The sequence below is a fragment of the Carlito syrichta genome, unplaced genomic scaffold (assembly GCF_000164805.1).
Source record: "Carlito syrichta isolate Samal-C Ts95f unplaced genomic scaffold, Tarsius_syrichta-2.0.1 Scaffold302341, whole genome shotgun sequence".
NCBI classification, from domain to species: Eukaryota; Metazoa; Chordata; class Mammalia; order Primates; family Tarsiidae; genus Carlito; species Carlito syrichta.
Genome location: NW_007246437.1, coordinates 111789 through 120067, shown reverse-complemented (window position 1 = coordinate 120067; position 8279 = coordinate 111789). Strand labels below are relative to the sequence as shown.

Genomic DNA, 8279 nt, shown 5'->3' with positions numbered 1-8279 from the left:
CGCAGCCAACAAGCACATGAAGAAATGCTCAACCTCAGTAATCATCAGGGAGATGCAAATCAAAACCACACTGAGATACCACCTAACTCCAGTCAGAATGGCAATTATCAACAACTCAAAAAATAACAGCTGCTGGAGAGGGTGTGGTGAAAAGGAAACACTTCTACACTGTTGGTGGGAGTGTAAACTAGTGCAACCTCTGTGGAAAGCGGTGTGGTGATTCCTAAAAGCTCTAAAAATTGACCTTCCATGTGACCCTGCAATCCCCCTACTGTGAATATACCCTGAAGAACACAAATCACTCTATAAAAAAGATACCTGCACACGTATGTTTATCGCAGCGTTGTTCACAATAGCAAGAACCTGGAAACAACCATGCTGCCCATCAAAAGAGGATTGGATTAAAAAATGTGGTACATATACACGATGGGATACTACGCAGCCATAAAAAAGAACAAAATCATGAATTTCGCTGCAACCTGGATGGAACTAGAGTCTATAATACTGAGTGACCTCTCACAGAAACAAAGATCCGAATATCACATGTTCTCACTCATATAATGGACCTTGAACATTCAATGCAATACTATAAGAAAATGACTGACGGTACTGGGAAACTATGGGGGGGAGGCGGATGGGATTAACAGTAGCAAATATCTGTCGGGGGATGGGAAAACACCTCTTATCAACAGGGTGCCTGAATGAAACATAATTGTACACCTAACCCTTAACTGTACCCCACAAAACCATAATAAAAAATACTGATTAATGAAAAAAAAATGTGCTAGTGTAAAGATGTGGGGTATAATTCAGTAATCAGTATACAAGTAACAAAACTTCTAAAATCAAACTACTAAGCTCCAGTGACATGATTCAACATAGAATTCTCTAAATCCTTATACATCTTATTTACATTGCTGCAGGCAAGGTCTCCATGAGAGATTTATCTACAATGCTTGTCTAATTCCCTGAAGATTTTCTCTAAAGCCCTGTTTCTTTGTTCAATTAACATCATCATTAGCACGGATTACACATACTCAACTGTATTCCCTATAAAAATATTGTTGAAGTCTATAATCAGGGAGTAGAGAGAGAAATACAAAACTTGAAGAAAGTTCTTCTCTACTTAACCTTTAGGTTAGCCATAGGTTTATGTCAGGTAAGTTCCTGGGACCATACAAACCTGAACTTTTCACACTGCCTCATCACCATTTTCCTCTTTGTACACTGGAACACCTATTAAAATACAATCTTTTTAAGTAGAATCAACCAATGTTTCTTAACTCTTTCTTAATTTGGTGATGATATAAGCCTGGTTCAAACAAGCTCAGAGAAAATAATTGAAAAACTTTCAAGAATATTGCAAGCCAGTTTTTAAACAGTCATTTTAAAAAAATAAATCACATAAGCATAAAATTAAGTAAATTATACTAAAAATCAAAAGTCATGAATACCCAACACATATCTTTCTAATCATTGTGTATATATTTTGTTAGGTATATGCTGTTGAGATTAGAGACTACCTATGTTTGGGGTCTCTGCATGATGAAAATCTTATCAAATGGTGTATTAATGGTAATCTTTTCCCACTTCTACATTAACGAAGTCATGTGGGTCATTAAAAGCAGCAGTAGTAGAAGTGTTTTACCAGGAATTTACAAATGATAAAAATCAAGGCTTAATTTATTGTTCTGTTAATTGTCTAAGCTTCAAAAAGTGAAAGAGAAAATACTAATATTTCACAGTAAATTCAAAATTGTTTCATGCCTGTAGTCATTATATTGCGAATAACAATATATTATGAGAAAATATTATTTTGGTAATAAAAAATGATTATCTCATTTAATAAAGACGTTGCTCATGATGGTCATTGATGTAACTACCTAAAATCCCAATTTTCAGCCAGATACACAGAGACAACGTCAGCTCCAAACCTCAGAAATATACTAATGAATATTATTAGTTAATGAATATCATTAGTTAATGAATATCATTAGTTCAGGTAATATCCAGACATTGGTTATTCACTGCATTTTAAAAAGAACAAATTAAAAAAAAAATAAAACTTATCTTGATGGGATCACAAAATGAAAGATCCATTAATTATTTTGTCAGACCACGAAAGGAGAGAATACCCTAATTTGACATTGTCCACCATGGTTCAATTACATCTGCAAGTATCACAGAGTCCGTCATTCTATTCTGACTTTCGCTTTTGCCTAAACTGGCCTCTTGCTTGTGGTTTCATATTCTAGAATTTTGCCATTCTCTTAAACAAAAAGTACATAAATAAATACTCTTAACTTTTCCATTTATCTTCCCATACTTTCTTTGCCATTGTCTTCTGTTGCCTTCTTGGTTATTTTTATTTATTTATTGTTTACTTATTTATTTTTGAGATGTTGTCCAGGCTGGACTCAACTCCTGGGCTCTAGCAATCTTCTCACCTCAACTTCCTGAGTAGCTGGGCCTACAAGTCTACCTGTCTTCATGCCTGACTCTTGCATATTTTCAGGTACTCCAAAATCGGCAGGTGTTTCTGAGATTTGTGCCTTGCTAACAGTCTTTCTATCATCCTGAATGATTTGAAGACCCACATTTTTTATCCATACAAAGTCTTCAGACACGTGAGTTTTGTAACTAAAGTAAATCTAGTGACCTATTTTGCTCAATTTCTATAATCCTTCGAGTACGTCCACACAATCAACTGCTCACTGTCTTGTTCTTGCCACCAACCGAAATAGTCAATTCATACACTCCATTCTCTTATTACAACCTCCTTTCTTCCAGATCACTTGATACATTATTCCCAACATACTATTTCTTCCAGTTCTTTGTGAGTGCCTATCAATCCCTCTTGTTTATTCCCAGATGGTAGCCCTCCACAGTGTCTCCTTACATTCCCAAGCTCAGAAGTTATATAGAAATATATTTTATATATTAGTCACCATCTTAGCCTCTCCTGTTTCATTGCCCTTCTGACATTGCTGTTAATATTCATGCTCTGGAAGAATCCAGTGGATAGTCAACTCCACGCTTTTAGCTGGGTTGCTGAGCATAGCTGATGAAAATTTCATGCTCGTGAAAATAGAACCACTCTAAACTCATGGACACCGGAACAATAAGACACTCCACACTGATTGACATCCCTATTATACTCCATGCCAGAGACTGTGTTTGTCCTTCAATAGCTTTCTTCTTAGCGTAAGAGATTATTTTAGGTGAGCTACCACTAATGACCATGATGCTTGGTTGTTGTTTTTGTAGTTTGTGAGTATGTCTGTGAGAGGAACACCCCGAGAAAGAAAAAGTCTGACTCCCTGCATGCACCTATAGTACAGAGATATCCTACCCGTAAGGATTGCTTCCTTCTAGCTGTGGACAACACAACCTGCAGACTAGTGGTGTTCTGCACACTGTTACCAGTCCATGATAGGATAGGTAAGCAACTGAGAGCAACATTTAGAAGTCTTTATAACAATTTGATTCTGCTGAGATTATTGTTTTTACAAATAATTCCTTCTTTACCATAGAGCATTTGAGAAGTATGATCAGTTGCCATATGAAATAAAAATATATTTCTATATAACAAGTCACTGTTGTTTTGGCTGAATATGTATCTTAGTTATTATAATTTCCTCACCTTGATCTCCCTCCTTTTGTCCACAAAAATATTTATATTGTTTAATCTCTTCAAGGCTTCATCTCCAAATCATATACATATTTATTCTTATATATGACCTTATCTTCTATTAACAGAGGTTAGAGGAGTCCTCTATGTGGAATTCCCTTCCTTTCATATCACAGTCACGGGTACATACAGTCTTTGGAAACAATCTCATTTCCAAACATTCCTTCTCCAGTCTTAGACTATCTTACCATCTGTAGACTGGAATTTTTCACCTTGGCCTCTCTGGGTCTTCTGTTTCACTTAGGTTCCACATTCCTCTCTGTCGTGTGTCATTCTACTTTGAAACACACCTGACTCCTTCTCTTTGACTTGGCAACATAACCCACCATTTCTTTTAGAAAAAGTTCCAAATTGGTCAGCATACCTTCCATGGCCTCCAACTTTATCTTACTATGCGATCCTTAAATTCTATATTTCAGTCACAATGTATATTTGCATTTCCTTGAATGTCCATGCAATTACATCCACCTAAAAAAAGATTTTCTGCAAATTTTAAATGATGCTCATTCAAATCCCATCTTAGAAAGCAGTTTCATTGAGAAACCTCTTGCCATGGGTCCCCACAATAGACTTCACCTTTGATATAAGGAAGTTAGTGTACTACTCCATAAATAATTTCTTATTTAATTTTGACTATAAATCTAAACTACAAATGGGAGTTTTTTCATCAGCATCAATATTTATAAGACTTAGCATATCACCTGGACATAATATAGTTAATAAATACCTACTGAATGAAAAATGCCTTAATATTTCCAGAATTGAGCTGGTTGTGCATTCTTGCATGAATGACCTAGACTCTTAGAGCAGAAGTACGTCGGTATTACTTAATATCAAAGGGTATATACATCCTGTTTATGCCACAACTGAATAATTACTATTTTAATATGTTTAATATTAAAACACATTTTAAAAATATTTTTAAACAAGCTTAATCTAGTTATTTCATCACATCTGACTGACCTATTACATAAACCCAGAGCTTCTGGATATTATTTTCACAATGACTGAAAAGAGCAAAATTTGTATAAACTACACACCACAGTATGTTCTCAAAATTGTCTCCTTCACATGAAAAAGGGTGCCCTGAAATGCAATGTTTTTGCTTCCAGAAAACATGTCTTCCTGTAATTTAGAAAAAACTCAGGTATGTATTTGCTTAGCAAATAAATTTTGAAGGCAATTGTAATCCATGGTTCAGTTCCTTCAGTCGGCAGACTTAAAATGAAGGATATAATGTTTACCTAAGCCAGATGTAAAATATAATGTGTGAATAGCAGTGACCTGTAATATCTCACAGATGGCGGTGGACATTACATCCAAAATGCTTCCCAGAAGCCAGCCCACATACTCCCTCTGGCTCTGCTGCTTTCCTGAGGATGGGGCAGACGCCCTATTTGTCACCTTCACAGTAATTTGCCTTCTGTCCATGACTCACTCCACTCGCTCACTAAGGAAAAGACAAGAGAGCAAACGCTTCATCCTGTAGTCACAGGAGATGAGAACTTCATGCCTTTCCCCAGCCTGCCTTCACTCTTACAGCCAAAATTATCTAAAAGAAAGTTGCCCGGCAAGAAGATGAGAAACACAGTATCAATAATGTTGCACAACGCTATGAATGGGCAGATTACGCTGATATTCCTTAACATCTCAATGGGACTGCCTGAGAGGCTTCAGTAAATCACCCACCTACTCACCCACACTCCCACCTCTGGCTGCACACAATTTTAAGTAATGTTCACGTGAAACTCACATCTAAACGCATCGTAATCTTTGTCACCTATATTCAGCCCCTCTGAAAATGATTGCAAAATGCTTTGCAATGAGCTGACTTTTCCCTGTTGCTCTTTGCATTCATGTTTTCGTATCCAGCAATGAACGTGAAGAAATCAGCTTGGGTTAGAAATGAAGTTCTTGCTCTATCTGGAAGTCTCCGTAGAAATTTGTTACATAATGTAGAAAATGTTTCATTCTATTTATTTTATTATTTTGAGTCGGGATCTCACTCTGTCTCCCAGGCTGAAGTGCAGTGGCAAGATTGTGGCTCACCACAGCCTTGACCTCCTGGGCTCGGATGATCCTTCTTCTTCAGGAAAATATTTTAAATTGTGGCTATCTGTCGGGTGTGGTGGCTCATCCTGCAACCCCAGCACTTTGGGACACTGAGGTAAGAGGATTGCCTGAGTCCAGGGGTTCGAGACCAGCCTGGGCATCTCGGTGAGACTTCGTCTCTACAATAAATTAAAGAACAAGCCGGCTCTTTCAGCCGCGCTACGGAACAAACCCGCCGACATGGACCGCGTGATCCGTGGACAGAGGAAGGGTGCTGGCTCAGTGTTCCGTGTGCATGTGAAGCACCGTAAAGGAGCCGCGCGTCTTCGCGCAGTGGACTTCGCCGAGCGGCACGGCTACATCAAAGGCATCATGAAGAACATCATCCACGACCCAGGCCGCGGTGCACCCCTCGCCGAGGTGGTCTTCCGGGATCCCTACCGGTTTAAGAAGGGGACGGAGCTGTTCATCGCCGCTGAGGGCATCCACACGGGCCAGTTCATGTACTGTGGCAAGAAGGCCCAGCTCAACACTGGCAATGCCCACCCTTTGGGGACTATGCCTGAGGGTACGATCGTGTGCTGCTTAGAGGAGAAGCCTGGAGACCGTGGCAAGCTGGCTCAGGCCTCAGGGAACTACATCACTGCTATCTCCCACAACTCCGAGACGAAGACCCGTGTAAAGCTGCCTTCTGGCTCCAAGAAGGTCACTCTTCTGCCAACAGAGCCGTAGTTGGTGTAGTGGCAGGCGTTGGTCGAATTGACAAACCCATCCTGAAGGCTGGCCGTGCCTATCACAAATACAAGGCAAAGAGAAACTGCTGGCCACGAGTGCGTGGTGTGGCCATGAACCCTCTGCAGCATCCCTTTGGAGGTGGCAACCACCAGCACATTGGCAAACCCTCCACCATCCGTAGAGATGCCCCTGCTGGCCGCAAAGTGGGTCTTATTGCTGCCCGCCAGACTGGACGTCTCCGGCGAACCAAGACTGTGCAGGAGAAAAAGAACTAGGGCTAAGGGGCTCAGTAAAGTTTGTCCTTATGCCAAAAAAAAAAAAAAGAATAAGCCGGGCATGATAATACACGCCTGTGGTTCCAGCTACTTGGAAGGCTGAGGCGGAAGGATGGTCTGAGCCCAGTAAGTCGAGGCTACGGTGACCATGAGCATGCCACTGCCCTCCAGCCTGGGCAACAGAGACTCCAACTCAAAATAATAATATAATTATTATATATATGTATATATATATATAATAATTGTTTACATATAATAATATATTATTATTATTTTGAGTATCATTATGCCCTTATCACTTCCAGTGTCCATTGACTTTAAGAACATCTTACAATTTTCTTTTGAATTTGTATGGCTATTTATTGTTTTCCTTCATTAAGAATATAAGTTTCAGCCGGGCTCAGTGGCTCAGCCTGTAATCCCACGCCTTGGGAGGCTGAGGGAGTGGATTGCCTGAGTCCGCTGGTTTGAGACCCGCCTGGGCAACTTGGTGAGACCTCATCTCTACAATAAATCAAAAAAATTAGCGAGGTGTGGTAGCATGCACCTGTAATTCCAGCTACTTGGAAGGCTGAGGCGGAAGTATTGTCGGAACTCCAGCAGGTCGAGGCTGCAGTGGCCGGGAACAGCCACTGCACTCCAGTCTAGGCAACAGAGTGAGACTCCAACTCAAAAAAAAAAAAAAAGAAAGAAAAGAAAATAATATAAGTTTCATGAGAAACAATGTCTATTTTTACTTTATTTATTATAGTGTATTGTACTGCCTAGCACAAAGAATGTGTTGTATAACTATTTGTGGTTCAGTGAATAAATATAAGAATGATTGCATCTTCAAAGGAGTATTACCAATTTATCTTAACTAATATGTTCAGAAATAGAAAAAATAGAATAATTTCCAAAAACATGTTTTTTAAAAAAATTAAAACAGACAATGCCAATCTTTTTTCACAACCTGAATGTATCTAAATGTTGCCTCAAGAGTTACAGCTGCTGTAAAGATCAAATGAAAATGTCCTCAAAGTGATATAAAAATTAAAGGTGAGTTAATAAACAGTAAACAGACACTGAGTTAAGGTTTTAGCACATTTACATATCACAAGAATAGGGAGTTTGAATTACCCTGAGTTATCCCCTTTACCTGAAAAGTAAAAAGTAAAAGAGAGGGAGAATGATGGAATAAGAAGAAAGAAAGTAACAGAGAGAGAATAACTTTTAGAGAATAGCATTATCCATTTCCATAGTGAGGATGCCATTTTTCAGTTGTCTGCAAGACAGAAACATGCAGCACCAGCCCAGTGTGTCCCAGGAGAGAGGGTGGCTGAAGAGAAACCATGTGCCTCCCAAGTGTTTGATAAGCAGACTGCACCCAGGTCAGTCCAAGGTGACCAAAGTTGTCATGTGGAGCTGCCTTTGACTTTCACCTTTGATCTAGAAAAACAGGTTCTGTCAAAGCACCTGGGCTTTCTCCCACTGTAAGTAAAATTGGCCAATTTAAAATTTCATCCCAAATGCAAAGTCCAATTATA

The 8279-nt window shown here is 39.2% G+C and overlaps 1 pseudogene across 1 annotated transcript; it reads left to right on the top strand.

The window, feature by feature from the left end:
* Window positions 1-5952: 5952 nt before the first annotated feature.
* Window positions 5953-6801, top strand: LOC103258735 (annotated as a pseudogene). Its single transcript, XR_002481880.1, has one exon. The product of XR_002481880.1 is annotated as a 60S ribosomal protein L8 pseudogene (transcript).
* Window positions 6802-8279: the final 1478 nt, after the last annotated feature.